The sequence below is a fragment of the Glycine soja genome, chromosome 11 (genome assembly GCF_004193775.1).
Source record: "Glycine soja cultivar W05 chromosome 11, ASM419377v2, whole genome shotgun sequence".
Taxonomy (NCBI): Eukaryota; Viridiplantae; Streptophyta; class Magnoliopsida; order Fabales; family Fabaceae; genus Glycine; species Glycine soja.
In genome coordinates this window covers 9,833,192-9,844,058 of record NC_041012.1, presented here as the reverse complement: position 1 = coordinate 9,844,058, position 10,867 = coordinate 9,833,192, and the positions used below count along the sequence as shown (strand labels likewise).

Genomic DNA, 10,867 nt, shown 5'->3' with positions numbered 1-10,867 from the left:
GTTTTTTTCTTTTTTGGCCAGTAATTTGTCCACTTTTATGCCTTCAGCAAAACTCAGCATCATACATGCAATAAGATTGTTATAAAACTTATCACAGTTGACCAACTTCCATTCAACTATATTTTGGGAAAAAAGCACACCATTAGCCACGTCACACTGGGTTATCCATACCATATACCACCTAATGTATATATACGTAAGTCTGAATCATTAAAAAAAACATTCGTTAATATTGTTTTTGTGTTGTACAACTTAAATTATTAATATCGAAATGTTTTGGATTAATTTATATTAATATTAATATACTGACCATATATATTATTTTTTATATTCATAAAATTATTTGTTATTCCAACATACTATACTGTTAAGTTAAATTTATAAATGACCTTTTCTTTTTACGTTTGGTTTTGGACTGACTTTCTACAAACGCCTGTGTACTGTTATATGGAATATGGAGTATCCATTGGAATGACATGGAGGAAAAGTAGGTGAAACAAAAACAGGTGGAAATTGAAGAATACATCGCACATGTGATAAATAAAATATTCTTTATTAATTTAATAGTTAATTAATGGGGTCATCTCTTTAGGGTTGGTGGGTGGGTGTAGGTGCAGAGTTGGTGTAGAATCAAATACTATAATAACAGAAAATTAAATGACGTATGAGGTAGCAAACAAAATGAGAAATGAAAAGAAGAAAATTGAGAAGAAAAAAATGAAACATAAAATATATGATATGATGATGTTGTGTTAGAGGAGCGAAAGATCATCATATTTTTTGTTGTTGAATGGAAAGATTATCAATTTGATTGACTTGGATATAATTTTGACTAAGTACGTCTTTTATTGTTTGAGGTGTGTATATAGCATTGAAGATAATGACTTTTCTTTTTTATGTGGTTTTTTTTAGAAGTCCCTTTTTATGTAGTTGAGATGGTCGTGTCGTGGATATATAGTCATAGAGATTAGATATTTGTTTCTTAAAAAAAAAAAGAGATTGGATATTTGTAAAATGTATTCAAATGCTCAAGTTAATAATGAATTTATTATAGTAATGCATGTATTAAATGCGTATTTGACATTGTTCATGTTTTATTTATATGAATTTAAGATGAGGTAGATTCTTGACATGGACCCAAAGCTTGTAAAGACTATTAACCTATTTTAGAATAAGAAACTATCATTTTATTTTAAGCCTCGACCTAATTGTCAACGACTTAATGTTACTCACGTGTATCATAATGTAAACTTACTACAATTCTATACATTATGTGAATAGGATATGCCTATCAAATGCATAGGTGAGTTTCTTTTCTTTTTTTTAATCAAAAATACGTGAGGTTTAATTAAATATTTCTTAGGCTTTCTTTGAGGTGGTTGTAACTTATAAGAAGACTTTGCTTTTCCAGTTTGCTAGCTAGGGGTTAATAAGCATTTTTATGTTAGGTGATACCAATACCGATTAACCTTAATTGCTACAAGCTGGATTATCTATCTTTGTACTGTGTTTTTTTATCATCTTAATGAAATTTGTTTTGCTGATTTAAAAAAAAAAAAGATAAGATAAGACTTAGTCTAAATGACCAAGTCAAATAAAATATTTTTTATTTGTAAACACTAAATTAATTTAAAATAATTTTTATATTTAATTAAATAGAAATGTTAGCCTTTTAAAATATCAACTAAATATACAACAAAGTAAGCACGACAACATCAAATTATTATCTAAACTCTTTTTTGGGCCGAAAGTGATATTGTAATTAGGGTTGCTTTGTGCACTCCCCTTTTAATAAAACTATATATTAATTTTGGGCTTGGCCCATAACAAACTGTAATTTTATTTTTACTCCCTTAACAAGATCTTGCATATGAACAACGTTTAAGAATACTTTCCTATAAAGGCATTAAATGTAAGCATACATTTCAAACAAAAAGTTTGTGTTTTCCAAAAGAAACCTGCCCATAATCTATCCATGACATGTAAAAACTGAGAGGCAGTCGAACATACTGTGCAAGATGTGAATCAAAACATTAAAAGTTGAAGTTGGAGGCTTGGAGCTACAGCATTATCTACAACTTTTTTATGGAGTACAAGTGTAAAACTTCTTTTTTTTGTTTTTAAAAAATATTTTGAAGCTTTATGTATGCTTTTGTAATCTCTTATATTTGTAAATTAAATTAAATCCACTAAAAAATATCATTTAGTTTCCATTAATAAATTATATTTTTTAACATGATTCTATTTCAAATTTTGTACTCGGGATTATGTTTATGTTCTATTTTTTAAGCTGAAATAAATACACAATGAAAACATATTCTCACATACAAAATCATGATTTTGTTTTAAATATGTTTTCGTTTTATAATTTGTTCACATCCCCAACACTAGAACGGAAACGTAATTCTGTTTGGAGGACATTTAAAAAAAAAAAATCAGCCACTTGATTGGAATCAATAGCAATGCCCAAATAGAAGGAACAGCTGACCCAGCCCAATCCCTCAATTGAACGATTGGCATTTATTTTGCAATGACATAGCAATAATAAATCATAATGGTTTAATAATTCCCGTCTTGATTTGTACTGACTGGTTTTAACTTTAATATAATTATGCCTTTCATTTGTGTCATTTACTTAGCTTGGTTTTGGTAGAGTTATGTTATTTATACTGATCACAATGTATTTCTACTGTGACCAATTGATCAATTACGACTGAATATATATACATCATTATTTATACATTTTGAATAATCACGTAGAAATTCTAATTGTTGAAACTGAATCTTAATTCTGAGATAACATTCAAAATCAAACTGATACATGAAGGATCAGCTGTTAAAAATGGACAGCAAAAAAGACAAACTCACCTTAGCATGAAATGAAATCTGACAGAAAACAGCAACCTAATCATCAGTACTTGAGGAATTAGCTACAACTACAAACATTGAGCTTAACTTAACCGTTTTTAGGTGCTGCATATTTCAAACGGTAGGTCTAATGCTAGTTTCTTTTCAGAAAGTTCTTGTACTATTGAGCAGAAAGCTTAGGGTACCTTTTTAAGCCATCTTTGTAATCTACAAAGTTGAATCCAAACCGAACAGTGAAGCCTGCAAACCATTCATTACAGTCCAAAAATGACCATGCAAAAAATCCCTTAACGTTCGGACCAGCCCTACATATATTTTTGTTATAAGTCAATGTTTAAAAAAAAGTCATAAATTATATATAGACATATAAAAAACCACTTACTTAATTGCTGATCTAAGATAATAGAAATGGCGATAATAATAATCAATTCTGCATATATCCAAAATATCTTCTTCCACAGGAAGAATTGGATCATTGAATTCGTTCATACCTGCAAATTAAATAAAGTATGTAAATGTAACACAATATATATCATACATATTCTTTTAAACAGATTAGGAAAGAAAAATCGAATATAACTATGCATTTATATAATATATAATTTTAATATACATTCTCATTTATTTTATCTAGATTTCAATCTCAATATAAGATTTAAGTAAAATAAAAATAAACATAATGTATTAGGGCGTATTTGCCATTTTCGGTAATGTAAATCAAAGGGTTGTTGTATTTGTCCTTGGTATATAACAGAAGATCTCGAAGTCCCTTTGGATAGAAGTATATCCAATTTGAAGCAGCCTGCATTATTATTAAATAGACACTTCATTTAATATTTTCTCAAACAAATTCAATTTGGAACAAAACTATAGTTTTAGGTGGCCACAAACGTACCCTAAGACCTAGGGGTCTTCCATTGCGTTCAACTGCAATTGCAAAAAAATGCTGATGTTATTTTTCAATAAACAAGAAAAACTACAAATAAAGGGTGCAATGCAAGGTATATATTTTGTAATTGTATTTTGGGGATCGAACAAGTGATGATAGATATAGATGGATGGTGTCATTACATGTAGTGTTGGTGCGAGAATCTGTTAGGAAACTGGGTTTGGCGTTGCTTGGAGGCACACCATTAATATAACCAGAGGAGTAATAGTTTAAGCCTATAAAATCAAATGAACCATTCACAAGCTTGGCTTGCCATTTGGAGAACTTAGGCAATCTACTTCCCACCAGGGCTCTCATGTTTCTAGGATACTCTCCTTTTGTTAATGGTTCCATAAACCTGCAATCAATCAAACAAATTAACAACAATCAACTATAGAATCTTTTTTTTATACCTCTTTTCACTTTAGTTAATTAATGTGCTATTAATAGCGTTTCTCATAAGTCACAACATGCCTCTACGGGACCATGCTAGTTATGCTTCTATTTTTTGTGGTCCATCCTTCATTGTCTACTCTCACATCCTTTTCAACTGTTTTATTTTTGTTTTCCTAAAATACCCTTCTTTATGCATAAAATGGTAAATACCTCATGTTTGTAATCTCTTGTTCATTTGACAAAATCATCTCACATGGTATCCAAAAAGACCTATGTTTTTCTCTTTCTCTCACAAGATTTCATGAAAAACCACATAATGAAAGACTTTAGTTCAAAAAGCTCTGTAGCTAACATCTGGCAATTACTTTCTTAACTGATTGAACTGCGTCTTCAATTTTATCACGTTCTTCATTATTCCTTAATTACATGCTTATCCTCTGTTATTTATTTCATTAGGATCTCAATTCCCTACTTATTCGATTTGCCTTTCTTATAGTAGTAACTCTTTAACTTGTGCTAACTTGAGAAGATGTATTTCCCTTTTAGTAGCTTTCACTACTAATGAATTGTTATTGAGAATAATCAATCAATCATGAATTAAGGTATGGACTTTCCATAAATCAATTCCAAAATCCCCCCACCCCATCCCACACTGATTTTTTACCTTAATCATATTTTTTCAATTCGTAATTCAACACAGAAACAGTAACTACTAATATCTGATGTGCTATATATTCTATAATATGGATGTGCTATATATTCTCTGCAATAGGAGCACTTACCATCCATATCGAAAGTCAATTGCTCTTCTGGCAGCCTTTATATCTGATGTGTTATTCTCTGCAAGCGGTATGAACCAGTTACTTACCAACGTTATGCCTATCTTGACTTTCTGATATGCCTGCACACAATGTACTCAATTAAAATCATATCATTATTTAAAACTGTCATTACAAAAAAAAATTCTATACTGAGATGTTAAGAAGTACTAGTATTTGAGGATGTGTTTAATTAGCAAGAAACATCTATTACTTTTATCTATCTATAATTTTCCAAACACATACTTAACAATGAAAATTTAATTAAAAACAAAATTTAAGTACCAAAATATTGTAACAAATAAAAAGATTATGTTAAAAAGTAACAAACCTGATACTTAGTCTTGTACACATGAACAGCTGCTGCATGAGCAAGAATTTGATTGTGTGTAACTATGTAAGGTTCATTACCAGCATCACCACCGAGGCATTGTGGACCGGTACATCTTCCTGGTCCGGTTGCATAGCCACCTTGGCTGAACAACCATGGCTGGTTCAAAGTAACCCAAAATTTCACCCTATCTCCAAATTCCTTAAAGCAAAGATCCTCGTAGTCTCGAAAATCATCTCTGAAAAAATAATATGGAAAAGCTCAACAACTTGTAATCTTATCAACACATTGAATTTGCTAGGTTATGAAATGGAGACTCACACTATATGGGAGCTTAAGAAACCACCATACTCATCTTCCAAAGCTTGGGGAAGATCCCAATGAAAAAGAGTCACATATGGCTCTAAACCTGTAATTGTCTCAATCACAAACAATATTTGTTTAATTTTTGTTATCAACACTTAATAATTAAAATGCTATAGTTTAATTGAAAAAAAGCAGACTTTGAATAATGTGGGTTGTGACCATTAGCCATTGATTAGGTTGGTGTAGTAATTGATTCCTTCGTGATTTATACCACCACTGAGCTTTCCTTCTGTTCATATACAAATAATAAATAAAAAAGTGAAATAATTGAAGCAGAAACGTCCAACCAAGTAAAATTGACTCAAGAATAGTCTTTATATCAATTAATTAAACTTACTTGGGAGTATTCTAGGCCAAGAAATTGAGAATCTGTATGAATCCAAATTCATATCCTTCATCATCTTAACATCTTCTTGTGATATATGTGGATGGCAGTATATTATTATAGTGGTGGGCAATGAAAATAAAACTTAATTCCTCATTCATATTGCCTAAATCTCCCACCACTAATTAAGTCATTGGTTTAAACATCAATATATATGAAACAGATGGTAAAAATTAAACATAAATGAGAAGACAATCAAATGCTTTGTATTTTTATGTAATTTAAAAAATGTTACAATAATTTTGATATACATAAATGAGTTATCAAATAATTTTAGATTAATTTGAAAATCTATAAAATTTACTTATATGAAAATAATAGTGTAAGTAAATTTATATGTATATATCCATACCTTGTAGCGGTGATATTGGTCAACGGCGACATCTCCATTGGCTCCATCCCTTATCTTTTCTGCACGTCGAATCAATATGCAATATGCATGAAGGTAAATTATGCATTAGCTAACTCTTTTGTATGGTTATTATTTTCTTGCTATCAATTATATATATATATATATATATATATATATATATATATATATATATATATATATATATATATATATATATATATATATATATACTTATATTTTCTTTTATAAAAAGAACACTATTGAGAAATGTCATTGTCGTAACTGAATTGATTTAATATTGTGATAATACGTAATTACATAATCGTATACTCACAAATATCAAGATAATTTATGAGCTACAATTCATTAATTTCATTTGTACTACTAGCAAAGATAATTTGGTTTTTAATTATTATTATTATTATTATTATTATTATTATTATTTGTATTATTTAATTTATATTTTTAATAATTATAAAAATAAAATATGAAAAAACTAAATATTTATTTAGTGTTTGATGTTACGTGACATTGCGAGATACGGTTAACATTTGCATAGTATAAAACAAATGTGATAAGGCAAGGAAGCATATGCATGGTTGGAATCAGCTGGTTCTAATGTATGTTTGCGTAAGAGTTAGACTTAATGCAACTGGCATTTGGGGAAAAGCTTTTCTCACATATATTATTTTGGTGTTGTGTTTTGGAAAGCTAAATTTCTTCATTATTTGGATGCATTTTTAAACACACTCTACATCTTTAATCTCAAATTTAATCCTGTTTTTACAAGTTTGACAAAAATTCTAAAATAAGGTTTTTTTTTCTTTACAGTATGTTTGATAAGAGATAAATTGGAAGGGGAAGGGAGAAGATGAAATTAAGTGTTAGGTTGTTTGGTAAAAGAAAAAACTGGAAATAACTTAAATAAAATTAAGATTTATTATGTTATTTTTCAACTATTTTTTTTATTTCTCTCGTTATATCTTTTCTGTATTTATTTTCAATCAATCACTTTCAATTTTTACTTTATTTTTTACTGTGAGGTGAATAACTATTTTGGATTTACCATGCCTACAAAACTCATACTTACTTTTTAAATTTCTAAAAGCCACGTGCTACTTTTTTATACCACATGTTGCAATTAAAAATATCGGGAAGGGATCTGATCAAGGTATAATACTCACGTGATATTGACAATTTTGCCATATGCACTTTTTATCATCATTTATTGAAAATAGTTTAGGTGAGTTGAATTTTAGATCTAGAATAAACAGAGTTGTAATAAGTTTCAAGGTTCTTACTGAATGTTTAAAGGAGTATTTATAGATTATTTATGAACGAAATTTTCACATGTATATTTTTAGATAAGAGATCCACTTATTTTAAGAGTAATTTTTTTACTTTTTATTATCATTATTCATTTTTTAAAAAATTTAATAATTAAAATTAGTTATTTATTATAACCATTAGATCTTAAGAAAATAAATTATAAGAATAAAAAGTAATTATAAAAAGAATTACTCTTGAAATAAAATGAATCTCCTCTCATATTTTTAATACCCTAGTTTAATATTTTATATAAATCTTATTATAAGATTCAAATTGAGAGTGAGTTTTTTTTTAATAAGATCTAATTCAAAATTCTCCTACATCAATTATGTTTTCATAAAAAAAAATTATTTATTGAAGTTAATTCTAGAATGACATGATGTTGAAAAAAACTTATATAATTCATTAATATTTGTTAATTTGGTTCACATAAGTAATTTAAAGGAAAAAATATAAATTTAAGATAAATTTAATACTCTAAATTAAATTAATTAAATTTTTTATCCTTAATAAATTAATTACATCTTATAATAAAGATAAAAAGAAGTATATAAGAGTAAGACAACGAATATTACAAGTGGGATGAGCAAACTACAACTCACGTGCTTAGTTTTGTTTTATCTCCCCATCCATCACCCGATACATTTTTGGGTTAAAATTGTCTCTATCTTTATTTCTTATATTATTAAGGTTTTGAAAAGATAAATAAAATAGACATAATACACAGAGAGTATCATTTTTTTTTCAAAACTATAACAATGAAATGAATAGAGAAAAATAGAAATGGAGAAATTTTTTCCCTACATTTGCATATGTTTAGGAATAGTTTTTTTTTTAAATAATCAATTTATTATTTTAAAAACTCTTAAACATTAAATAAAAACAAGGTTATTTTTATAAATAAAAAAAGGTAAGTTGATTACATAAAAGTTCAATTAACTGGGTAAAATAAATAAAATAATTTCAAATGAATAATTTCTAAAGCTATCAAGTAAAATAATTTATTTGGTTACTTTTAAAAAAAATACCATTTTCATTTTTTAAATAAATTAAATAACAAAAATTAAAAATATGCAATTTTATAATTTTTTAGTTTTTATTATTCAGTTTGCAACTTGTATAAATTAATTTATAATCTTTATTATTTAGTATCATATTTTTATTATTTAATTCATAGTGTTTGATATAAATTTTATGGTTTTCTAATAAATAATGTGATATTTTTAAAGAAGGGGTTACTTATTTGTAGTTTATTAAATTAAAAGATTAAAAGATAAAGCATCTACTTCCTATCTCTTCCTTTGCTTGTCTTTGTCATTTACCTGGATGTTCATGTGTGAAGGTATCCCATATGCTTGGTCCTCTTCCACCTTCCTTTGCTGCTCCTTCGAACTATATACATGCATTTATAACAAAATCATGTAATAAAGTTAGTAGCTAGCTATATAGACCAGCGCATATATAAAGCTTTGTAATTAAAAGGAAAAAGAAATTGTAAGGAAAGGAAATGGTATAAAAAGAATGGAAGGGTTATTATAAACACCAAGTTTTATGAGTTTTGAAAGGGTTATTATTATAATATATATATATATATATATATATATATATATATATATATATATATATATATATATATTAATTATTTCCTCTTTTATCTCATTTTTATACCATTTTTTATCTTTCTTTTTTGCAATCATATCTTTATTATTTCCTTTCCTTTTCATTAACATATATATTCATATCTTTGTAATTAAAAAATGTATAAAAATGAGATAAAAGAGGAAATGATGGATATGGATCTCTTACACTGCACCCCACCCATATGCAGTTTGTATAATAGCAATCGATTGTTTGTAATTTTTTGTAAGACAATGATAATAATATTTTAAGGTTCAAGATGCGTGCAGTTAAGAGAAGATGTAGAGGATGTGATTTTTATTTTATCTAGACCAGTTATATCTTTTAAAAAGTAACATATTTGAGTGGTATGTGATCAATATAGACAAAAAAAGTTTTTTCTTCGGAGTATTAATCTTCTATATAAATATTATATAAAAGAATAGTCTAACAAAAATATCAGTTTAGTCTCATCAAATTTGTAACACGTGTTATTTTTGTTAATTCTCTCTTTCTACAGCTTTTTTAAATTTGAAATTGAGCAAATGACATAGGACAGGTGTGGTCTAACGTGCGCCGGGACGATCACGTGTTGCTGTCTATGCCTCAATGGAGTTATTCACGGGGACTTGTTACCCCCACACCTTACCCTATCCGATTAATCCTTGCTTTGCTTGGTTAATTAATCACATTATCACATCATTGCATTAAAGCAACTGCAGCTAGCTTTAGTTTCAAAAGCTACTGTTAAAAAAATAATATTTGAAAAACTTGGCGCCATTATATATATATAAAGAATTAGAACTTGCAAAATGAGTATATTAACTTTAACTCTTAAGAGTTAAATACTTGGATTGCCTAAACCAATGAGTATATTAACTTTAACTGTTAAGACTTAAATCTGATGCATGTGTGAGAATAATGAGGTGTTAAGTTCCGGTCATAAAATGTTAAGAGTTAAATCTGTTGCATGTGTGAGTAATAATGAGATTTTAAGTTATAACTTTATAGGCTAAATCAATATTTTAGTTTTGAGGAGACACTGAGGATCTTTGAAGCCATTTTAAGGTAATGTTTATTTAGTGTATATATATATATATATACATGTCACATGGGAGGAGACGTACCGTGTACCTATACGCGTTTAGTAATGGTTTTATTCATAAAAAAGTAGTTTGAAAAAAATAACACAAATGATTTTTTATTCTTTTTCTTATAATTTTTATATTTTTTTTTGGAGTATTTTACTTTTTAATCTAAGCGGAGCAATGCACGGATAATCTATTAAAAGAATAAGTAGGTGAAAAGTCTAAAATAAATATTATATATTTTTTATATATCGTTTAAATAAGAACAAAATGAAAATTTTAAAAAATTACTATTTAATGTAAAAACTGGAAAAAGAAAGAGAACAACAAAAAAAATACATGGAACAAAAGTACTCTGTGCCTAGTAGTCAGCGGGTGAGGGAAGGATC

The 10,867-nt window shown here is 27.6% G+C and overlaps 1 pseudogene; it reads right to left on the bottom strand.

Annotated features, from left to right (window-relative positions):
- Positions 1 to 2,779: 2,779 nt before the first annotated feature.
- On the bottom strand, positions 2,780 to 10,452 carry LOC114377084 (annotated as a pseudogene).
- Positions 10,453 to 10,867: the final 415 nt, after the last annotated feature.